Source organism: Ovis aries, chromosome 1 (genome assembly GCF_016772045.2).
Source record: "Ovis aries strain OAR_USU_Benz2616 breed Rambouillet chromosome 1, ARS-UI_Ramb_v3.0, whole genome shotgun sequence".
NCBI classification, from domain to species: domain Eukaryota; kingdom Metazoa; phylum Chordata; class Mammalia; order Artiodactyla; family Bovidae; genus Ovis; species Ovis aries.
The window spans coordinates 193,003,340-193,029,085 of NC_056054.1; the positions used below are offsets into that span (position 1 = coordinate 193,003,340).

The 25,746-nt window shown below is 39.1% G+C and overlaps 1 protein-coding gene and 1 long non-coding RNA gene across 9 annotated transcripts in view; one reads left to right on the top strand and one right to left on the bottom strand.

Moving 5' to 3' along the window:
- The window catches only part of ACAP2 (ArfGAP with coiled-coil, ankyrin repeat and PH domains 2), a 165,151-nt gene that overhangs the window by 30,037 nt on the left and 109,368 nt on the right, over positions 1 to 25,746 (top strand). The window lies entirely within an intron of this gene.
- On the bottom strand, positions 1,634 to 14,625 carry LOC121816668 (uncharacterized). The gene is made up of 2 exons (XR_006056325.2): positions 14,329 to 14,625; positions 1,634 to 13,274 (listed from the first exon to the last, which is right to left on the bottom strand). It is a non-coding gene; the product is annotated as an uncharacterized LOC121816668 (long non-coding RNA).

Consider the following 25,746-nt stretch of genomic DNA (forward strand, 5'->3'; position numbering starts at 1 on the left):
TCGCAGCACGCTAGGCCTCCCTGTTCATCACCATCTCCCGGAGTTCACTCAAACTCAGGTCCATCGAGTCGGTGATGCCATCCAGCCAACTCATCCTCTGTCGTCCCCTTCTCCTCCTGCCCCCAATCCCTCCCAGCATTAGAGTCTTTTCCAATGAGTCAACTCTTCGCATGAGGTGGCCAAAGTACTGGAGCTTCAGCTTTAGCATCATTCCTTCCAAAGAAATCCCAGGGTTGATCTCCTTCAGAATGGACTGGTTGGATCTCCTTGCAGTCCAAGGGACTCTCAAGAGTCCTCTCCAACACCACAGGTCAAACGTATCAATTCTTCGGTGCTCGACCTTCTTCACAGTCCAACTCTCACGTCCATACATGACCACTGGAAAAACTATAGCCTTGACTAGACGGACCTTAGTCGACAAAGTAATGTCTCTGCTTTTGAATATGCTGTCTAGGTTGGTCATAACTTTTCTTCCAAGGAGTAAGCATCTTTTAATTTCATGGCTGTAATCACCATCTGCAGTGATTTTGGAGCCCAAAAAATTAAAAGTCTGACACTGTTTCCACTGTTTCCCCATCTATTTCCCATGAAGTGATGGGACCGGATGCCATGATCTTCGTTTTCTGAATGTTAAGCTTTAAGCCAACTTTTTCAATCTCCTCTTTCACTTTCATCAAGAGGCTTTTTAGTTCCTCTTCTCTTTCTGTCATAAGGGTGGTGTCATCTGCATATCTGAGGTTATTGATATTTCTCCCGGCAGTCTTGATTCCAGCTTGTGTTTCTTCCAGTCCAGCATTTCTCATGATGTACTCTGCATACAAGTTAAATAAACAGGGTGACAATATACAGCCTTGACGTACTCCTTTTCCTATTTGGAACCAGTCTGTTGTTCCATGTCCAGTTCTAACTGTTGCTTCCTGACCTGCATACAGATTTCTCAAGAGGCAGGTTAGGTTGTCTGGTATTCCCATCTCTTTCAGGATTTTCCACAGTTTCTTGTGATCCACACAGTCAAAGGCTTTGGCATAGTCAATAAAGCAGAAATCGATGTTTTTCTGGAACTCTCTTGTTTTTTCCATGATCCAGTGGATGTTGGCAATTTGATATCTGGTTCCTCTGACTTTTCTAAAACCAGCTTGAACATCAGGGAATTCACGGTTCACGTAGATTAGTGAAATTGTGGGGACTCTGCTTTTCATTTTGTCCTTATTGCACGGTGCTGTGCTGTGCTCAGTCGCTTCATTTGTGTCCAACTCTTTGCAACCTCGTGGGCCGAGGCTGGCCCCGCTCCTCTGTCCATGGGATTCTCCAGGCAAGAATGCTGAAGTGGGTTGCCATGCCCTCCTCTAGGGTATATATTCTTGACCTAGGGATCAAACCTGATCTCCTGTACTGGAGTGGGTATCCATTCCCTTCAAGGGATCTTCCCAGCCCAGGGATCGAACCCAGGTCTCGCGCATGGCAGGCAGATTCTTTACCATCTGAGTCACCAGGAAAGCAATATAGGTATTGGACCTATATTCTTATCTGTGGTATGGAATTGTAGCCAATCCCTGGATTCGCAGTAGGTGGAGTTTCCTATAATAATAATTTTTTAAAATTGATGTTTATAAACTTTGGAGAGGAGAAGGCAATGGCAGCCCACTCCAGTGTTCTTGCCTGGAGAATCCCAGGAATGGAGGAGCCTGGTGGGCTGCCGTTTCTGGGTCACACAGAGTCGCACACGACTGAAGCGACTTAGCAGCAGCAGCAAATTTGGAGAAGGAAAGAAAACATGTTTTTATCACTTTTCATTAAAAAAAAAAATCTCCTTGTTTAAAGTAGTCATCTAGTCATTCTTCCACTGATTTCCATCTTCTCTAAATTTCTGTAGAATTTATTTCTTTGTAATGCTTAGTCTTTTTATTTATTTAGTGTTTTATTCTTTTGTATTTGTTTTCTTTTTTAGTAGAATTGATTTGGTTTCTGTATTTTTGAATTGGAACATTTAAAATGGGTTATCTTTGATAGTGCCTGACTCAGATTTTAGGATTCTCACAGCTCCTTTGGGAAAAGTAGGATAAGTGATATTTGTAGTTTCATAGATAACGAATAAGTCAGATTTGAGGTGATTGGCCAATCTGACGTAGCAAATTAATGACAGTAAGGACTAGAACACAGTTTATACCAACTCTGTTCTGTTGTCTGGTTACTAGAAGTTTTAAGATTTTTATACTGAGAAATATGTTCCCCCACCCCTGCCTCCCATAATTGGTTTATCTTTTAAGCTCAGAACTGACAGATGGAATAATTACTCCTGAAGTAGTAGGTAATGTGGGAATGGGGATTACACTTATTAAAAGTCTCATTTATTAGATGTTTTATTCTCTACTATGTCATGCAGTGGGGTTATCAAAGTAATAGATTGATCAGTAATGACTGTAGTACCAATAAATTTACTCAAACCCCAGGCTAACTGCTTAATTGTGTGTATGTTTTTTCCTTCTCTTTATTTTTTGTTTTGACTGTATGGGCTGCAGAGTCTATTTTGAATGGTGAAAAAAGGAATTTTTTGATAAACTGTGTTAAGAGGTAGTCTGCCCTCATGAAAATTCCTGTGACATAGACTTGACTCTGGGAATTAAGTGAAACATTTAAGACATACAAGAACGTTGTCAGAGTAAACAGGAGAAAAAGCAACAGGAGGAGATGCTGTCTTTTTGCCCTGTCTGCCTAAGTTAGCCTTTATGTCTTAATCACAGGGAAGCCATTAGTGTATGAAGATTTCCTGTGATCAGCATAATTAAGGCGTCGTTTATTTTGATCTTGAGTCTCTGGTAGAATGATCAAATGAGTAAGAGAGGGTAAAGCAACAGGGTCAGCCTCTTCCTCCCAAATTAAGTCTAATACACAAATCATTTCAGATGGTTCACCACTAAAAAGATTTTCGTGATTTTTCCGTCATCATTTATTCGAGACTAAGGACGTGTTTCTGTGGCAGGATGATAAGTTTCTTTTCTTTTCTTTTTTCCCCTGGGAAAACAAACATATGTTAGTTTGTGAGACACATTTAGTATTTCAAAGTTAAGTAGTAAGTCACATTTTAGACGGAGAGCTATGTCAGATGGATTCTGAGAACAGGGTTCTTTTCCCTTTGCTTCCATCCATGGTCCTCTTCTCCCAAGTGCATGGCTGTGTAATTCTTTCTGCTGTTTGTTTGGAAATGTCTCTGGTCTTTCTTTTTTTTTAATTGATTGGTTAATTTATTTTAATTGGAGGCTAATTACTTTACAGTATTGTAGTGGTTTTTGCCATACATTGACATGAATCCGCCATGGTTGTACAAGTGTCCCCAATCCTGAACTCTCCTCCCACCTCCCTCCCCGTTCCATCCCTCAGGGTTGTCCCAGTGCGCAGGCTTTACGTGCCCTGTTTCACCTGGGCTCGTGGTCTGATTCACATATGGTAATATACATGCTTCAATGCTATTTTCTCAAATCATCCTACCCTCGCCTTCTCCCACAGAGTCCAAAAGTCTGTTCTTTACATCTGTGTCTCTTTTGCTGTCTCGCATATAGGGTCATTGTTACCATCTTTCTAATTCCATATATATGCATTAATACACTGTATTGGTGTTTTTCTTTTGGCTTACTTCACTCTGTATAATAGGCTCCAGTTTCATCCACCTCATTAGAACTGATTCAAATGCATTCTTTTTAATAGCTGAGTAATATTTCATTGTGTATATGTACCACAGCTTTCCTATCCATTCATCTGCTGATGGACATCTAGGTTGCTTCCACGTCCTGGCTATTGTAAACAGTGCTGTGATGAACATTGGGGTACACGTGTCTCTTTCAATTCTGGTTTCCTCAGTGTGCATGCCTAGCATTGGGATTGCTGGGTCGTATGGCACTTCTGTTTCCAGTTTAAGGTCTGATCTTTCTTGAGAAATTTAGCTTGTTCTTTCTTTTTTCTTTTTGAATTTAAGATAAATTCATTCTGTTTTTAACACCCTCAGAATTCCCTCATGAAAAGAAAGTGACGTGCAAAACAGTGCACACTGCTCTCCTTTAAAGGAATGGATAGGCAATATGCTGTATGAAACAGTCTCTGGAATTATGTGTAAATGTTATCTCTGAATCTCTTCTGTTTTCTGACCGTATTCTTATAGTCCTTTTTCAGCTTGTAATGTTTAGGTCTAAAGTATAAGGCAGACATACTGAAAATGAATAAAACAATTCAAAAAGGACCATAAACATGGTTGTACATTAAAGTTAGTAACTTTTCTGTATACCAGTTAAGTAGATAGAAATAAAGACAAGTTCAGGGAAATTAAGTTAGTGAAAAAATATATAAAATGAATAGAAATGAAATAAAACCTATGTGGGGGTTTGTAATTATACAGCAGCTAAAAACTTGATGACAAAAAGGGAAAATATGACTAAGGAATCATGTCTGTTGCTTGAAAACTCAACATTGTAAAAGTGTGCATTTTTCCTAAATTAATCTATAAATTTAAATCTCTAAATGCAAGAGCAAATGTGTGAGACTCGCCAAGAAAACTTTGGAAAATAAGAGCAATGATGTCCTGCATCAGATTTTAAAATGTATTATCGGAATACCAAGATTAAAATAGTGTTGTACTGAGCTCAGGTTTGACAGATGAACAGAATTTTAAAACATTCTGAGACAGACTCAAATGTATATGGGAGTTTAGAGTTTGATTAAGGTGGTATTTCAGATCAGTGGAAAATAGTTACCTGAGAAATAGAGGGAAAACTGGCTCACTGCTTGGCGGAAAACAAGCTAGACTAGATGCATTTACTTCTACAGAATAAATTTTAGGTGGAATGTTGATTTGGATGTTAGAATTGAAGCTATGAATGTAATAATATAAAGTATAGCCGAGATTATATATTAACTTGTACTGCATTTTGGTCTTTTGTTTACTATGAGGGCCACTCCATTTCTTCTAAGGGATTCTTGCCCACAGTAGTAGATATAATGGTCATCTGAGTTAAATTCACCCATTCCAGTCCATTTTAGTTTGCTGATTCCTAAAATGTTGATGTTCACTCTTGCCATCTCCTGTTTGACCACTTCCAATTTGCGTTGATTCATGGACCTAACATCCCAGGTTCCTATGCAATATTGCTCTTTACAACATCGGACCTTGCTTCCATCACCAGTCACACCCACAACTGGGTGTTGTTTTCGCTTTGGCTCCATCTTTTCCTTCTGGAGTTATTTCTCCACTGATCTCCAGTTGCCTGTTGGGCACCTACCAATCTGGGGAGTTCCTCTTTCAGTATCCTATCTTTTTGCCTTTTCATACTGTTCATGGGGTTCTCAAGGCAAGAATACTGAAATGGTTTGCCATTCCCTTCTCCAGTGGACCACATTTTGTCATTACATTATGAGAAGAATATATATTATTATATTATGAGAAGAATATAAAATAGTAAGATGAAATAATAGACAGAAAAAATATTAAGAGGAAAATGAGCAACAATCCCAGAATCACAGAATCAGATGGGAAGAAATCTTAGCAAGTTGCTGAATGTCCGAACTGTTTAATGAAAGTAGAGCAGCTGTGTTTAGAAAAGCACTTTACATAGTATTTTATCTGCAGTAAAACCTTGCAGCTTTCCAAGATTTGTAAACAGGATGCAGAAGAATACAAATTTAAGAGCATAATTAAAAGGTTCAGGGTTTTAAAGATAGTGTTCACACCATAAACCATTCTGGATAGTAAACTTGTGACACTGAAGCCCCTTCTACTCATTGGAATGAGCACCTCTCAAAATGATAATTCAACTATTGGTCTAGAAGCCAAAACTGAGAGGCCTTGAGCAGAGACTACAGTTCCTTTAGCTAATTTGGTTAGTTAACAAGTAAAACCCATGTTTACTGGATAGACGGAAAGATGCAGCATTTAAAACAATTTATATAATCTGGGGTCCAGGATCATCTATGATTATTATACCTGTATCTCACTGTGCATGTATGTATATGTTAACTTTCCAATTCCCCTTCCAATTACAATTCCAGACTCTAATTATTCCAATTTACCATAACCTCTCCAGCCTCACAGAGGTGTTATTTTAAAAGTCTTTAGAGAAAATGAAATAAAGAACACACAATTCCATACACCTCAAACCCAATTTTTCAATGAGACAATGATAAAGTTCTTTCCACATACAAGGAAGAGTCTATACACCTTTAATGAATGATTACAGTACCTATAATTTCTTTTAAAGTTGAGAAAATAGGAATTTGTGGAATAATAGAGGATTTGGAAAGTGCCTTAAACTAAAGAGGATTTCCTCACAGACCGCATATGGAGTGTGAATGCATGGCTATGTCAGTAAGTGGACAGATGTGTAATTAAAGATTGATTAAAAGTTTTTGGCTGGAGCAACCAAAACGATACTGTTGCAACCAACTGAAATGGAGACGACTATGGGCAGAACAGGTCTGGTAGAAAATATCTGGAGTTCAGTTTGGGATTTGACTCTGAAATATTTATTAGATACATATAAGTGGTGGCATCAGACAGGTAGATAAATGTGAAAGTCTGGATTTCAGAAGTCTGAACTAGGGGAACAAGTTTAGAAACCATAAGCATGTCGATAGCATTTACAGCCAGGCACTGGACATTATCCAAAAAAAAGTGGAGACAGAAAAGAGAATTAAGGACTGAGGTCTGGGACACTCTGATACATAAAGTCAGGAAGAACAGGGGAACTAGAAAAAGAAACTGAGAAGCAGCAGCTAATGAGATAAGAGGAAAACCGAGACAGTGTGGTGTAGAAGTTAAAAAAAAAAGTTTATCAAAAAGGAAGGAGTGATCAACCATGTCATAAGCTACTACAGATCAAATAAGATAAGAGATAAGTCAAAGTGGCTGGAAAACAATTTTTTTTAAATGTTGAAAAACACTTCTAGCCTGGTATTTTGATGACCTAAGAGTATATGACTATGTAAGGGATTAATCTATTATTTTAATATAGAAGTTTGGAAAATCTTCTAAGAAAATAAAACACCTGAAACTAAAATGAGAAAAATAATTTCACAACTAGAAATTTGGGATATTAAAAATGCATATTAAAAATAAACAAGTATCTAGTTTCCTTCTAGTCTTCTCCATTCTCAGTCCCTTCCTTTAAGCTAAAGCTAGTTATTACATGAAAAAGAAACTTCTATTCTTTCTCAGAAGTCCAAAGAAAAGTTCTATTGCCACTCATAACATTAAACACAGTCTAACACCTACAAATACAGGGACTGCTAACCTAGCTCTCTAACTTTCCACGAGACAAGTTACAGATCAAGATCTGTATTTTCTTATCTTTCTATAAAGTTGGGATATCTTGCATTCCAACTCTATGGTTCTTTTTGTATAGCTACAGTTACTGTTACTCTTTGCTAATAAATTCTTCAAAATTAAAAGCAACACATATACACAAGATAAACTAATTTCATTAACTGCTTAGGGATGGGTTATAATTCTGTCCCACAAATTTGCTAATCATGTCTTTCAGCACTAAACAAAACTCTGAAGTCTGGGTTATCTTTGTTTAAACAATCTAGCAACAGTAGTTTTAAGTGCAGTCATATTAACTATATTGCTAAAGAGCCAAGGGTCTTTATATTTCAAGTTTTATTTTCTATCAGCAAGATCTCATCCTCCTGTTTAAAATCCTTATACTAAAAAGGAGATAATGCAACTGACTATACAGTTGTGGTAATATATGCATTTAAGCTGAACTCTAGGCTTCCACGACGGCCTTCAGCGGCAAAGAATCCACCTGCCAGTGCAGGAGATGTGAGTTCAATCCCTGGTTTGGGAAGATTGCCTAGAGAAGGAAATGGCAACCCACTCCAGTGCTCTTGCCTGAAGAATCCCTTGGACAGGGGAGCCTGACGGGCTGCAGTCCATGGAGCTGCAAAGAGTCAGACATGTTTAGCGACTAAACAACAACAACAAGCTGAGCATTTATTCTAGTTCATCACTAGTTCTAATCCACTGATTTATAATAGCTACAGATTCAGTGGATGTTCATTAAACATTCAGTTGATCTATTACTTCTCAGTTGCACTTTCCTGGTGATACCTAATATTACCAACAGGAAACTAGTTTTCCAGGTGGCGCTAGACGTAAAAAACCTGCCTGCCAATGCAGGAGACGCAAGAGATGTGAGTTCAGTTCCTGAGTTGGGAAGATCCCTCGGAGAAGGGCATGGCAACCTACCCCAGTATTCTTGCCTGGAAAATGCCATGGACAGAGGAGCCTGGCGGGCTGCATGCAGGTCCATGGAGTCACAAAAAGTCAGCACAACTGAAGCAACTTAACATGCATACAACTGGTTGCCCAGAATATGAAATATGAAATTTTGAGTAATAGTACTGAAAAGAGATTTTAGCCCTTTTGACCTGCAAGAAGTCTTTGTAAAATCAATTTCAGGTATAATAACAATTGAAATTATAACAACTGCCTTTGAAATTAGCACTGATTTTTTTTTTTAAGCTTTGCACATTAAAATATAAGTAAGATTTTTTTATTCATTCAACAAATATTTCTATAGCACTTACTGGATGCCAAACCCTATACAAGGGACTTAGAATACAATAATAAAATAAATCTCTGTTCTCATAGAATCTAAGTGGGATTACAACAAATAATAAAGTCTAAGTAGAACTGACTGTAAACAAATATGTACACATACTATGTCCGGTAGTATAAGCACTTTTTTTAAAAAGCAGAATAAGAGGATACAGAGTAATGGAAGGAGATTCAATTTTAAATATATAAGAAAAATATTCATGGCTGAAATATACCAAGGAATGGAAAGAAATTGCTTCAACAATAGTGAAGAAAATAGTTGAATAAATGTAAGTTTTATTATATTGCATAGAGGGGAGTTCTACATAAATTTGGATCTTAAAGCATTCAAGTTTTATTCTTTTGTAATTAGTTTTAGTTGAAAGTATATACTGATTTAAAATTGTATTGATTCTGCCTTATTTTATTTGGTGTGCTACATCACCACCAAGATTTCTTATCTTAGGACACTAATCAATTAATCAGAAAATTATAGTCCACAAACAAAAATGCCTGATGTTTATTTAAATATAAATATTGCTTAAGAGAATAAAAAGACAAACCAGAGTCTAGGAGAAAATATTTTCAAAATATATATCTGATAAAATGACTGCTATTCAAAATATACAAAGAACTCTTAAAACTCAATAATGATCAAACAAACAACCCAACTGAAAAATAGGCCTGAGTCCCTTTGCTGTCCACCTGAAACTGTCACAACACTGTTATTAGCTATACTCCTATATAAAATAAAAAGTTAAAAAAAAATAGGCCTAAGATCTGGTGAAAGTGTTAGTCGCTCAGTCATGTCCAACTCTTTGTGACCCTACGAACTGTAGCTCGCTAGGCTCCTCTGTCCATGGAATTCTCCAGGCAAGAACACTCGAGTGGGTTGCCATTCCCTTCTCCAGGGAATTTTTCTGATCCAGGGATGGAACCCGTGTCTCTTATGTCTCCTGCATTGGCAGCCAGGTTCTTTACCACCAGTGCCACCTGAGAAGCCCCAGGTGATCTGGACACCTCACTAAGTAAGATACGCAGGTGGCATATAAACATATGAAAAGATGCTCCAGGATGCTCCACATCTTATGCAAAGAAGAAATACAAATTAAAGGAAACAGTGAGGGGGCAGGGGATTAAGAGATGTAAACTACTATGTATACCATAAATAAGCTACAAGAATATACTGCACAACACAGCAAGGATAGCCAATGTTTTATAACAACTTTAAATAGAGTATAACCTTCAAAAATCATGAATCATTATGCTGTACACTTGAAACAAAAAAGATCTTCACGACCCAGATAATCATGATGATGTGATCACTAATCTAGAGCCAGACATCTTGGAAAGTGAAGTCAAGTGGGCCTTAGAAAGCATCACTATGAACAAAGCTAGTGGAGGTGATGTCAGTTGAGCTGTTTCAAATCCTGAAAGATGATGCTGTGAAAGTGCTGCACTCAATATGCCAGCAAATTTGGAAAGCTCAGCAGTGGCCACAGGACTGGAAAAGGTCAGTTTTCATTCCAATCCCAAGGAAAGGCAATGCCAAAGAATGCTCAAACTACCACACAATTGCACTCATCTCACATGCTAGTAAAGTAATGCTCAAAATTCTCCAAGCCAGGCTTCAGCAATACGTGAACCGTGAACTCCCTGATGTTCAAGCTGGTTTTAGAAAAGGCAGAGGAACCAGAGATCAAATTGCCAACATCTGTAATCATGGAAAAAGCAAGAGAGTTCCAGAAAAACATCTATTTCTGCTTTATTGACTATGCCAAAGCCTTTGACTGTGTGGATCAGAAGAAACTGTGGAAAATTATGAAAGAGATGGGAATACAGACCACCTGACCTGCCTCTTGAGAAATCTGTGTGCAGGTCAGGAAGCAACAGTTAGAACTGGACATGGAACAACAGACTGGTTCCAAATAGGAAAAGGAGTACGTCAAGTATGTCAAGTATCGTCACCCTGCTTATTTAACTTCTGTGCAGAGTACATCATGAGAAACGCTGGCTGGAAGAAGCACAAGCTGGAATCAAGATTGCTGGGAGAAATATCAATAACCTCAGATATGCAGATGACACCACCCTTATGGCAGAAAGTGAAGAGGAGCTAAAAATAAAAAGCCTCTTGATGAAAGTGAAAGAGGAGATTGAAAAAGTTGGCTTAAAGCTCAACATTCAGAAAACGAAGATCATGGCATCCGGTCCCATCACTTCATGGGAAATAGATGGGAAACAGTAGAAACAGTGTCAGACTTTATTTTTTTGGGCTCCAAAATCACTGCAGATGGTGACTGCAGCCATGAAATCAGAAGACGCTTACTCCTTGGAAGAAAAGTTATGACCAACCTAGACAGTATATTCAAAAGCAGAGACATTACTTTGCCGACTAAGGTCCGTCTAGTCAAGGCTATGGTTTTTCCTGTGGTCATGTATGGATGTGAGAGTTGTACTGTGAAGAAGGTTGAGCGCCGAAGAATTGATGCTCTTGAACTGTGGTGTTGGAGAGGACTCTTGAGAGTCTCTTGGACTGCAAGGAGATCCAGCCAGTCCATCCTAAAGGAAACCAGTCCTGTGTGTTCATTGGAAGGACTGATGCTGATGCTGAAACTCCGGTACTTTGTCCACCTCATGAGAAGAGTGGACTCATTGGAAAAGACTTTGATGCTGGGAGGGATTGGGGGCAGGAGGAGAAGGGGATGACAGAGGATAAGATGGCTGGATGGCATCACTGACTTGATGGACGTGAGTCTGAGTGAACTCCGGAAGATGGTGATGAACAGGGAGGCCTAGCGTGCTTCGATTCATGGGGTCGCAAAGAGTCGGACACGACTGAGTGACTGAACTGAACTGAACTGAAACATATATCATAAACCATTATGATATGATATGATTAACTAATTTAAAAAATGATATATCACTACACACCTATTAGAATGGCCAAACTGCAGACAACACCAAATGCTGATAAAAAGGTAGAGCAACAGGAGCTCTCATTCATTGCTTTTGAGAGTGCAAATGGCAGAGTCACTTTGGAAGACAGTTTGGAGGTTTCTTATAAAACTAAACATGCTCTTAAAATACATACTATGCAATCCAGGAATTGTGCTCTTTAGTAATTATCCAAATGAGTGGACAATTTATGCCCACAGAAAAACCTGCACACAGATGTATATAGCAGCTTTATTCACAATTGCCAAAAAACTTGGAAGCAACTGAGATGTCCTTCAGTAGGTTAATTGATAAACTGTAGTACATCTACACAGTGGAATATTATCCAGTGCTTAAAAAACAGAATGAGCTATAAAGCCATGAAATGACATGGAAGAAACTTAAATGGATATTACTAAGTCAAAGAAGCCAATCTGAAAAGTATGTATACTGTATGATTTCAACTACATGACATCCTGGTAAAGGCAAAACTATGAAGACATTAAAAAGATCTGTGGTTGACAGGGGTCAAGATGAAGGGAGAGATGAATCAGCAGAGCACAGAGGCTACTTAGGGCAGTAAACTATGTCACCTCAGCAGTAAGTGCAAGTCATTATTCACTTGTCAAAACCCAAAAGATGTACAACACTGAGAACAAACCCTAGTAGAAACTACAGGGTTTGTGTGATAATGATGTGTCAATGTAGGTTTCTCAGCTGTGACAAAGGTACCATGGTACCTGATGCAGATAGTGGGAGTGCTTAGTTCCTCATTTGTATTTGACTCTGTCGTAGTGCCCCTCTGTCCATGGGATTCTTCAGGCAAGAATACCAGAACGAGTTGCCATTTCCTCCTCCAGGGGACCTTCCTGACCCAGGGATTGAACCCACGTCTCCTGTGTCTCCTGCTCTGCAAGCAGATTCTTTACCCACTGAGCCATCTGGGAAGTAGGGCGAAAGTATATGGGGACAGAGGGATGTGGGAATTCTCTACCTTTTGTTCAAGTTTGCTGTAAACCTAAAACTGCTCTAAAAAATAAAGCTTATTAAAAAAATATTTGCTGATAGCTGTTCATATTTTATAACTTTAAAATATTTTAAAATATATCACCATTCATACAACAGATTTGATAAATTTTCTATGTATAAAAGATAAAAATAACTTTCTTTTAAAAACTAAGATATGCATATATCCAAAATAACCAGCAAGTGAAGCAGTAAATCTTAAAACTCTCAAGTCACAGAAAGTGAAGTTTTAGAGTGAAAAAAAAAAAATTAAGAAGTGAAGAGAAACTACAGATTGGGAGGAGAGATTTTCACTGACAATAGTTTAGTACATCTGTTCAAAAATTCCACAAATCAGAAAGAAAAGGACTGATTAACAGAGGACAGGGGGTAAATATAAATAGATCACTTGTAGGAGAGAAATCATGAGTGGATAGTTAACATGAAAAGATGCTCAACTTCACAGGCAATTAAGAAACAAATTTAAAGTCACAAGAAGCCATTTCACACTCATCAGAATGACAAAGATTTTAAAGTTTGATAATACCTACCACAGGAGAGAAAACATACAGTCTCATACATAGCTAGTGGGAGTGTACGCAGATACAACCCCTTCATAAAGCAATCTGTCAACCTCTGGTGAAATTAAAGATGCTTGTGCCCTTCTGTCTGGTAGTTCCACTCCCTGGCTGTCACGTATGTGCAGACTCGAGCACACAAGCTTCACGGTAACGCTATGACGACAGCGGCACTGCGAAGAACAGAAACCAGATGTCTATCCACAGAAGGAGAGGCAAATACAGTAAAGTACTTCCTTACAGAGGATTTTAAGACACCATGAAAACTGTAAAAATGAATAAAATAAAAGGACCAATTAGGTTGAATCTCACCAATTATAACAGAGGAAATAAATACATGACCAGCGAAACACTTTCAGACAGCCTGTTATTTGGCAAGCAGCTCTCTGAGCATAAACGTAGGCATAAAATACGAAAGAAGATTACCCCAACTTATAAAGCCAATTTACTCTCAAGGAAATAAATATCAAAATCTCAAATATTTATCTCTAGCTTGTTACCTCTCTCAGAGCTTTAGACTGCCTATTGAACATCTCTGTCTGAATGAACTATGAAAGGGAAAGTGTTAGTCGCTCAGTCGTGTGAGACTCTTTGCAACCCCCTGCCAGGCTCCTTTGTCTGTGGAATTCTCCAGGCAAGAATACTGGAGTGGGTAGCCGTTCCCTTCTTCTTGGGATCTTCCAGACCCAGGGATTAAACCTGGGTCTCCTGATTGCAGGGAGATTCTTTATCATCTGAGCCACGAAGGAAGCCCTGGTAAACCATTGCTGTGCTGTGCTCAGTCGTCTCCAACTCTCTGCAGCCCCACGGATTCTAGCTCACCAAGCTCCTCTGTCTGTGGGATTTCCCAGGCAAGAATAGTGGAGTGGGTTGTGATTTTCTTCTCCAGGGAATCTTCCCAGCTCAAGGATTAAACCCATGTCTTCTGTGTCTCCTGCATCGCAGGAGGATTCTTTACCACCAAGCCACCAGGGCAGCCCGCCCTGCTTAACTAAAAAACTGGGCATTTATCTCCCCCACCAAATCTTCTGGTCTCTATCTCAGTGATTTGTAACAAACAGTATTTGCACAGTTGATCAAGACATAGCTCTGGACGTCACCTTGGCCTCCCTCTCCCGTCCTTCACGTGCAAGCAAGCATGGCCTATCACTCTGCCTCCGAAGCACTGTGATGCTGTCTGTTTCCATCTCTACTAACTACGCAGAGCAGACCATGATTTCCTCTTACCTGAACTGCAGCAACCTTCTACAGGACTCTCCTGCTCCAGTGCAGTCAGTCATATCAACACACTGCAATCAAAATGTTCTGTAACAAGCAAAAACATGATCAACCTCCTACGTAACATTGGCTCTCTCCAATCCTCAGGTTAAAATCCTTACTATGACTCTAAAGGCCCAGGATCTGGCCCTTATTTATGCTTCCATCCTCACCATTCTACTCTCTCACTTACTTTTGAGTCATTCCACATACTCTGGCTCTCTGCAAGAAGCCCTTTTCAAATTCCTCTTCACCTTGGTAATTCCTAATTTGTCCTTCGGCTGTCAGCTTAAACATTCCCTATTTTAGGAAGCCGTACTTGCCCATGCAAGACAGAGATCTTTCTAATCTGTCCCCAGGATTTAATTCTGTTGTCTCACTTAACACACTGTAATTTAAGTGTCCATTTGCTGCGTAAGGCGGAGACTGAGTTTTTTACCACCAAAGCTCCAAAGCCTGGTTTAAAGGATTAACAGTTGGAACTTTCTTTAAAAAGCAAGAAACTGCAAATTCTTACCATTTCCGATTAACTTATTCTTGAGTGGTTGCTCAGTGATCCTGAAACCCACGTTGACGTTGAAGATTATTGTTTTTAATAACTTCTCAACAATCAAAGAAATAAACAGGATGTCCAGATAAGAACATTCGTTCTATAAAAGTGTTTTGCAGGGAATATTCCCAAATAAATAACTAAATAAACAAACACACATGGCTATTCAAAATACTGAGATGTTATATAACATGGAGATACTTTGAATAGGCTATTAAGTGAAAAAAACAAAGTTAATTTCTAAAAGTGGAATGCTGAAACAAATATTTTGAGTAAAAATATTTTAAATGCTTTTTTTTCTTACACAGTGATACACAGCCTCCTACAAAGCCTGATGAATTTACACTTCCACCAACTGTGTATAAGTATACCGAAATCTTTGTCAATTGAAATATCTTAAATAATGGCATCTTAATGTGGATTTATTCCCATTCACTAGCCATCTGCATTCTCTTTTTTAAAAAAATTACTTATATATGATATTAGCCTATTTTCCCTTTTCAATCATTTTTAATTGAAGTATAGTTAATTTACAATGTTGTATTAGTTTCACATGTACAGTAAAATGATTCCATTATACATACATACATATATATGTATTCTTTTTCAGATTCTTCCATTACAAGATATTGAATATAGTTCCCTGTTCTATACAGCAGGTCCTTGTTGTTTATCTATTTTATACATAGTAGTGTATATATGTTAATCCCAAACTCCTAATTTAAATCCCTCTCCCACTACTTTCCCCTTTGGTAACCATAAGTCTGTTTTCTGTATTTGTGAGTCTGTATCTGTTTTGTAAGTCAGTCCATTTGTTTCAAATTTTTAGATTCCACATGTAAGTGATATCATATGGTATTTCTCTTTGTCTGACTTACTTCACTTAATATGATAATCTTTAGGTCCATCCATGTTGCTGCAAAGGCATTATTTCATCCTTTTTTATGGCTGAGTAGGTATTAGCCTATTTTATACTGAGTCAGGCTTGCAATTTAAAAAAAGGTAACAGCTTTATTCGGAGAAGTCAATGGCAACCCACTCCAGTACTCTTGCCTGGCAAATCCCATGGACGGAGGAGCCTGGTAGGCTGTAGTCCATGGGGTTGCAAAGAGTCGGACACAACTGAGCGACTTCACTTTCACTTTTCACTTTCATGCACGGAGAAGGAAATGGCAACCCACTTCAGTGTTCTTGCCTGGAGAATCCCAGGAATGGAGGAGCTTGGTGGGCTGCCATCTATGGGGTCACACAGAGTTGGATATGACTAAAGTGACTTAGCAGCAGCAGCAGCACATGCTAGCAAAGTAATGCTCAAAATTTTCCAAGCCAGGCTTCAACAACATGTGAACCATGAACTTCCAGTTGTTCAAGCTGGTTTTAGAAAAGGTAGAGGAACCAGAGATCAAATTGCCAACATCTGTTGGATCATCGAAAAAGCAAGAGAGTTCCAGAAAAACATCTATTTCTGCTTTATTGACTATGCCAAAGCCTTAGACTGGGTGGATCACCACAAACTTTGGAAAATTCACCAAGAGATGGGAATACCAGACCACCTGACCTGCCTCCTGAGAAATCTGTATGCAGGTCAAGAAGCAACAGTTAGAACTGGACATGGAACAATAGACTGGTTCCAAATCAGGAAAGGAGTACGTGGAAACTGTATATTGTCACCCTGCATATTTAACTTCTATGCAGAGTACATCATGAGAAACGCCAGGCTGGAGGAAGCACAAGCTGGAATCAAGATTGCCAGAAGAAATATCAGTAACCTCAGATATGCAGATGACACCACCCTTATGGCAGAAAGTGAAGAAGAATTAAAGAGCCTCTTGATGAAAGTGAAAGAGGAGAGTGAAAAAGTTAGCTTAAAGCTCAACATTAAGAAAACTAAGATCATGACATCTGATCCCATCACTTCATGGTAGAGAGATGGGGAAACAGTGGAAACTGTCAGACTTTATTTTTTGGGGGCTTGAAAATCACTGCAGGTGGTGACTGCAGCCATGAAATTAAAAGATGCTTACTTACTCCTTGGAAGGAAAGTTATGACCAACATATTAAAAAGACAGCATATTAAAAAGCAGAGACATCACTTTGCCAACAAAGGTCCGTCTAGTCAAGGCTATGGTTTTTCCAGTAGTTGTGTATGGATGTGAGAGTTGGACTAAAAAGAAAGCTGAGTGTGGAAGAATTGATGCTTTTGAACTGTGGTGTTGGAGAAGACTCTTGAGAGTCCCTTGGACTGCAAGGAGATCCAACCAGTCCATCCTAAAGGAGACCAGTCCTGTGTGTTCATTGGAAGGACTGATGCTAAAGCTGAAACTCCAGTACTTTGGCCACCTCATGAGAAGAGTTGACTCATTGAAAAAGACCCTGATGCTGGGAGGGATTGGGGGTAGGAGGAGAAGGGGATGACAGAGGATGGGATGGATGGATGGCATCACCGACTCGATGGACATGAGTTTGAGTAAACTCCAGGAGTTGGTGATGGACAGGGAGGCCTGGCGTGCTGCGATTCATGGGGTCTCAAAAGAGTGGGACACGACTGAGCAACTGAACTGAACTGAGACAGCATATTAAAAAGCAGAGATATTACTTTGCTAACAAAGGTCCGTCTAGTCAAGGCTGTGGTTTTTCCAGTAGTCATGTATGGATGTGAGAGTTGGACTCTAAAGAAAGCTGAGTGCTGAAGAATTGATGTCTTTGAACTGTGATGTTAGAGAAGACTCTTGAGAGTCCCTTGGACTGCAAGGAGATCCCACCAGTCCATCCTAAAGGAAATTAGTCCTGAATATTCATTGGAAGGACTGATGCTGAAGCTGAAACTCCAATACTTTGCTCACTTGATTTGAAGAACTGACTCATCGGAGAAGACTGATGCTGGGAAGGATTGAAGGCGGGAGGAGAAGGGGATGACAGAGGATGAGATGATTCGATGGCATTACCAACTCAATGGACATGAGTTTGAGTAAACTGCGGGAATTGGTGATGGACAGGGAGGCCAGGCATGTTGCAGTCCATGGGGTTGCAAAGAGTCTGACACGACTGATCGACTAACTGAACATAATATATTCCATATCGTGCATAAAGGTGCCATGCAAATTGTAGAACACAGAGAAAATGTCATACAAAGTTATTTTAATTATGTGTTAAAGTGAATTTATTTTTGGTTAATGGAAGAGTCTGCTGCTGCTGCTGCTAAGTTGCTTCAGTTGTGTGTGACTTTGTGCGGCCTCCCACCAGGCTCCCCCGTCCCTGGGATTCTCCAGGCAAACACTGGAGTGGATTGCCTTTTCCTTCTCCAGTGCATGAAAGTGAAAAGTGAAAGTGAAGTCGCTCAGTCATGTCCGACTCTTCGCGACTCCATGGACTACAGCCTACCAGGCTCCTCCGTCCATGGGATTTTCCAGGCAAGAGTACTGGAGTGGGGTGCCATTGCCTTCTCTGGAGTTCGCTATGATAGTCCCATCTTATTTGAACTCCTTGTTCATGCTGCCAGTAATAACGGTCTCAGTGTTCTTTTCTCATAGGAAGCTCTTCCCTCTCTACTATGAACCATGAAGTTTACAGAGTTGCTTCTCCCTAAAGAATTGCCTGTGACACTCTACTAATATAATGGGCATAGTGGTTTCACTGCTTTGGTTGAACATTTGATTTTAATCCTGTAAACAGTGATAGTAGCTACTTTATTGCCGTATTATGACAACACCTGCTACAGTGATAAGAATTCTTCGGACTGGACTGCCTTTGTAGAGAGCCAACTTAAAAAAAACTTTTTCTTGTTGACCTCAGACCTGCCTGAGTTAGTTGTGAAATCAAGACAGAAATACTTTTTTCTGTATCTTTTATTTTTGGGGGCCCATCTGAGGACAATATTACATAGTCTGTAGGTCTGTAGTTTTTTTGTTAATCGTCTTTTTTTCCCCTCATGAAAGTGACCTTATCTTTCTTTAGATGACTAGTGCCTTCACTCCAGCTTTACATCTTCTGTGAAAACTGGAAGTGACTGTTATCTAGTCCTGTACCACTTATTGATCCCTGCATAATAGATGGGCCATCCCTTCTTCCACACTCCCTTTTTTATGACACAGTATGGACGGAGGAGCCTGGTGGGCTGTGCAGTCCATGGCGTCGCTAAGAGTTGGATGCAACTGAGCGACTTCACTTTCAGTTTTCACTTTCATGCATTGGAGAAGGAAATGGCAACCCACTCCAGTATTCTTGCCTGGAGAATCCCAGGGACGGGGGAGCCTGGTGGGCTGCCGTCTATGGGGTCGCACAGAGTCAGACACGACTGAAGCAACTTGGCAGCAGCAGCAGCAGCAGAATGAAGTTAACTCTTACTGTAGTTAGGAGTAGGATGTGCACCTGCTTGGATATTGCTAACTCCCTGGACAAGAAATTGGGGGGTGAAATGGAAATGTGGCTGTCTGTTTATTTATTTATTTTTAATGTGTGTGAGGAAAAAATAATTTCCAGATAAAACATTACTAGTATTTCCTTTGACAAGTTTCCTGTAATAGTGAATATTTGCCACTGCATGATACAAATATAACTTTGTGTATGGTTCCTATCTGCTATGCAGAGCAGATTCTGGAAGTGATTATTGAAGTTGTACCCCTGTTAAGGAGGGAATCTGGAATCCTTGGGACAGAAGATCCTGTACTTCTTATTCTTTGTATAGGTTGATCTGGATAATATTTTAAGAGTGTCATCCATGCCCCCACGCTCGCACCCCCGCTCTGTTTTTTTAATAATGAGCTTTGCCTGATAGGGTTACTGAAACCTGAGTAGTGACTTGAGACTGTGGTGTTCATTCACTTGGACCTAGTGCTTACATCTGGATCTGGATCTTGGCTGTAACCTTTTCAATTACATTCTTCTTTGGGCTCAATGATTTTACTTTGGATACTGTGTATTAACTAGGAAGAACCTGAGAGGAGAGGAGGTATATGTTCTTTTAACTATCTTTTAAAAAAACGTTCTTTTTTTTTTTTCCTCTAAGAAATGGCAGAATAGTGTCTCATTCTTTAAAAATGAAATATAATGGAGCTCTCTCAGAAAGATACGTGTGTGAACAGAAGATACAATTTTTTCCCCTGAGATGTGGAGCTGAATAAAACCCTTAAGAAACCCAAACAAACCATTGTTTTCATTTGTATTCATTGTGTTTTTAAGTAGTATATAGAGGAGGTGTTTGAAAGGAATGAGTGAATTCTGGAGGGTTTTCATGGCTTGCATGTTTTTTTCTTTTGTTGTGTAACTCTATTGAAAGTGCTAGTGAGGGTCTGGAGGAAATCCTGCTTGGGAGAAGATAATCAAATCCAGGTTCTTGCTTTCTTTTGAAAGCTTATTCCAGAATAAAAAAAATGTTAAAATGTAGAAGTGTTATTAAAGGTGAGTCAGTCCTTTCTTCACTTTTAGTGCATGAGAGAGTTGAGGCCTGGAGAGAATCAGTGTCTTTCTAGAGACTCATGTTAGTTGGTGGAAAGACTAAAATTGTGGTTTCCATTTCTAGTTTGTTTCTCCATTATTCTTTTTTCCATTACAGGACTGGCTTTCTCAGGAAACTTGCCAGGTTTGCTTAGTTGACCACTCTGAGCGGATAGGAGCAGTTAACATTTCTAGTATAACAAAATTTGGAGAATGTCCTTTTAATTTCATTGAGACTTTGTAAAAAATACAGACAGAGACTTTTCTTTAAAAGGTGGCTTATTATTTAATTTTATTGAAGTATAGTTAATTTAAAATGTTGTGTTTAATTTCTACTGTACAACAGAATGACTCAGTTATATTTGTTCTTTTTCCTATTCTTTTGCTTTATGGTTTATCACATACTATTATGTGATAGTGGCTTACAATTACTGTGTAATAAATATACATTCAGGGCTTTATTATTATTATGTTATATATCTATATAGTGTAATATATATTCAATCCCCCTGATACTGATTGCAGTTCTTGGTTCTCCCCTCTTTGTAGGCTAGCAGAGAAAACCACAAGGCCATTCAGGTATAACCTAAATCAAATCCCTTATGATTATACAGAGGAAGTGACAAATAGATTCAAGGGATTAGATTTGATAGAGTGCCTGAAGAACTGTGGATGGAAGTTCATAACATTGTACAGGAAGCAGGGATCAAAACCATCCCAAAGAAAAAGAAATGCAAGAAGGCAAAATGGTTGTCTGAGGAGGCCTTACAAATAGCTGAGAAAATAAGAGATGTGAAAGGCAAAGGAGACAGGGCATTATATCCCCAACTGTATGCAGTGTTCCAAAGAATAGCAAGGAGAGATAAGAAAGTCTTCTTAAGTGAACAGTACAAAGAAATAGAGGAAAATAATAGAATGAGAAAGACTATAGATCTCTTCAAGAAAAAATACCAAGGGAACATTTCACGCGAAGATGGAAACAGTGAAAGGGACAGAACTTGCAATGGCCTGAGAGAAGCAGAAGAGATTGAGAAGATGCGTCAAGAACACACAGAGCCGTTCATAACAGGTGGTAATGACTCGGATAACAGAACGATGTAGCCAGTCACTCACCTAGAAGGGTGAAGACAGGCATTTTGGAGTATGAAGTCAGGTGGGCCTTAGGAAGCATTACTATGAACACAGCTAGTGGAGGTGATGGAATTCCAGCTGAACTACTCCAGATCCTGAAAGATGATGCTGTGAAAGTGCTGAACTCAATATGCCAGCAAATTTGGAAAACTCAGCAGTGGCCACAGCACTGGAAAAAGTCAGTTTTCATTCCAGTCCCAAAGAAGGATGATGCCAAAGAATGGTTCAAACTTCTGTACAGTTGTGCTCATTTCACATGCTAGCAAGGTAATGCTCGAAATCCTTTGAGCTAGGTTTCAACAGTATGTGAACTGAGAACTTCGAGATGTACAGTCTGAATTTAGAAAAGGCAGAGGAGCCAGAGATCAAATTGCCAACATCCATTGAATCATAGAAAAAACAAGAGAATTTGAGAAAAATATCTACTTCTGCTTCATCCACTATGCTGAAGCCTTTGACTGTGTGGATCATAGCAAACTGTGGAAAATCCTTCAAGAGATTGAACTACCATGCCACCTTACCTGTCTCCTGAGAATCCTGTATGCAAGTCAAGAAGAAAAAGTTAGAACTGGATATGGAACAATGGACTCATTCAAAATTGGGAAAGGTGTACATCAAGGCTGAATATTGTCACCTTGCTTATTTAACATATGCAGAGTACATCATGAGAAGTGCCGGGCTGGATGAAGCACAGGCTGGAATCAGGATTGCCAGGAGAAATATTAATAACCTCAGATATGTAGATGACACCATCTGTATGGCAGAAAATGAAGAGCAATTAAAGAGCTTCTTGATGGAAGTGAAAGAGGAGAGTGAAAATGCTGGCTTAAAAGCCAACATTCAAAAAGCTAAGATCATGGCATCCGGTCCCATCACTTGATGGCAATTAGATGGGGAAACAATGGAAACTGTGACAGATTTTATTTTCTCGGGCTTCAGAATCACTGTGAACAGTGACTGCAGCCATGAACTTAGAAGATGCTTGCTCCTTGGGTTGAAAGTTATGACAAGCTCAGACAGTGTATTAAAAGGCGGAGACATCACTTCACCAAAATCCATATAGTCAAAGCTATGATTTTTTCCAGTGATCATGTATGGATGTGATAGTCGGACCATAAAGAAGAAGACTGAGAGCTGAAGAACTGATGCTTTCAAATTGTGGTACTGGAGAAAACTCTTGAGAGTCCCTTGGATGGCAAGGAGATCAAATGAATCAATCCTAAAGGAAGTCAACCGTTGATAGGAAGGACTGATGCCGAAGGTGAAGCTCAAATACTTTGGCCATCTAATGTGAAAAGCTGACTCATTGGCAAGGACCCTGATGCTGGGAAAGACTGAGCAGGAGGAGAAGGGGGTGATAGAGGATGAGATGATTGGATGGTGTCATCAACTCAGTGGGCATGAATTTCAGCAAACTCTGGTAGATAGTGAAGGACAGAGAAGCCTGGTGGGCTCCGGAACATGGGGTCTCAGAGAGTCGGACAAAACTTAGCAACTGAACAATGAAAACAAAAAGAGTCAGATTGAACCAATGTTAATAACCTTGGAAAACCTAGCGGATTTTCAAGTAAATTTTACTATATAGTCATGCGGCCTAGATTGAAGTTATGAAGAAGTTAGGAGAAGACTCCAGTGTTTATTTGCTATGTAATTTTTGTAAGAAGTAAAAAGTATTGAAGTGTCTTCTCTTAAAGCAGTTTGGACTTGCTGTTTTACCTGCTAATCATAGGTATGTTGTAACTTTTTTTTGGCTCCTTCTCATTTTTTAAATTATTGTTTTTTTTTCAAGTTTTTGGTTTCGTTGGATCTTCGTTGCTGCGTGTAGGCTTTCTCTTGCGGTGGAGGTGGGGCTGATCTTGGCTGTGATGCACGGGCTTCTCATTGCGGTGATGTCCCTTGTTGCAGAGCACAGGCTAGAGGCTCACAGGCTCAGTAGCTACAGTGTGCAGGTTCAAGGGCTTGCAGACGCCAGTCTTTGTGGCCCGCAGGCTTTAGTTGCTCTGAGGCATGTGGAATCTTCCCAGACCAGGGATTGAACTCTTGTCCCCTACTTGGCAGGCAGATTCTTACCCACTATACCATGAGGGAAATACTTGTACTCATTTTTAAACCACTTCAGATTCTTGTTGGGTATATGTAATAGCTTAATCTTATTACTACTTTCTTCCCTTTTGGCCCCATAAAATGCAAATGAAAAGAGACTGTGTATTTTCTTTAATAGAGTAGATAATTATAGCTAACATTTGTGCTAAGGTTTTTATATGTATTTTAAAATTCTCATACATCTCTATGGAATATAATTGTTATTATCTGTGTTTTATAGATGAAATTTGTACACAAAGATCTTACTCAGTGTCATGTAGGTAGTAAGAAGTAAAATATGGATTCAAACCCAGACAGTTTTTAAAACTCCATTCCAGTGCCTCTTAACAAAAAACGATATTACAGAGATTCAATTATAAAGGACTCAACTTATTGAACAAAACAATTCACATTACAAAAGAATCTAATGAAGAATTTCTTTTAAAAAGGGTTCTCTGGTCAGAAACCCAGAGGGAGCCATCTCATTATGTGGATAGTTTGGTAATCTAGTTTTAATCTGTTGAGCTATAGGGCTATCCTAGGGCCAGTGAGCTATCCCCTCATCCTGCTGTTGTCCTGTCTTTGCAAAGAATAGCCCAGTACTGCCCACGGTGAGCAAAGCTGTTGAGCTGAGAAGAATTGATTGGGAATGGTAGGTCATGCTAGGCATATAGGCAACTCCTCTGAGTAAATGGTTATTCAATTTATATGCAGCTTTTAAGGCATATATATATATTATATAAAACAAGGAACATAAATGTTTCAAATTCTATACATTACAGTTTTTTATTTGATCTCTTTCATAATTCTTTAGGAGGTAGTTATGACAGAGCCTCAAATCCATGTTTAATGCTTTGAGGATATTTATGTGCTTAACAAGTGATCTTGAACACTCCATAGTTGCATTTTAGGTTGCATCATCATGTGACCTAATCTTAGATTATAAATTCCCTATTAAGCATACTGCCAAAGCTGAAGTGAATGTGTTTTTGTTTTTTTTTTGAAAGGATCTCAAATGGATGGGTAATTTTTTTTTATTACTCTTCCTGTTTCTTTCAAACAATTTTCTATGCAATACTCATGTCACACATACTATTTAGTTATTTTTATGGATAAACTCATAAAAACAGTGGTTTAAAAAATTTATTGTAAATCAGCTGTACTTCAATAAAAAACAAACAAAAACAAAAAAAGGTTATTTCTACATCAGAGATATGCAATTATCTGGGTGGAGAGTTCTATTTTTGTGCTTTTCATAGAGCTTTATTTAATTCACAGCCCAAAGTGATCACCATGTGACTAGAAATGTCTCAGCGTTAATACTTGCTGCTGTATTTTTTCCCATTCTAGTTTTATGTTTTTATTTTTAGTTTACTCTTTTGTGAGTTGATCATAAAAAACTGTGACACATGAATAGATAAAAGAATGACGTTATTATTAAAAATACAGTGATTCAAACAGCAGCATCCCACTGTATAGCATATGTATGTATGTTAATTGCTCAATCGTGCTTGACTCTGCAACCCTATGGACTGTAGCCTGCCAGCCTCCTTTTCTCCATGTAATTCTTCAGTGGGGTAGCCACTGGAGTGGGTAGCCATTCCATTCTCCAAGGGGTCTTCCCGAGCAGGGACTGACCCTGGGTCTCCTTCATTGCAGGCAGATTCTTTACTGTCTGAGCCACCAGGGAAGCCTATAACCTGTTAAAACCATAATGGGAAAAGAACAGAATATATATAACTGAATTACTTTGCTGTACAGAGCAATTCAGAACCCTAAAGGATGATGACACCAAAGTGTTGCATTCAGTATGTCAGCAAATCTGGAAGACCCAGCAGTGGCCACAGGACTGGAAAAGGTCAATCCTCATTCCAGTTCCCAAGAAGGGTAGTACTAAAGAATGTTCGAACCATCAGATAATTGCACTCATCTCCCAAGCTAGTAAGGTCATTGAAAATCTTGCATGCTGGGCTTCAGCATTATGTGAACTGAGAACTTCCAGATGTCCCTGTTGGGTTTAGAAAAGGCAGAGGAACCAGAGATCAAATTGCTAACATTCGCTGGATCATAGAGAAGGCAAGGGAAGTCCAGAAAAACATCTACCTCTGTTTCATTGACTATGCTAAAGCCTTTGACTATGTGGATCATTATTAAACTGTGGAAAGCTCTCAAGAGATGGAAATACCGTATCA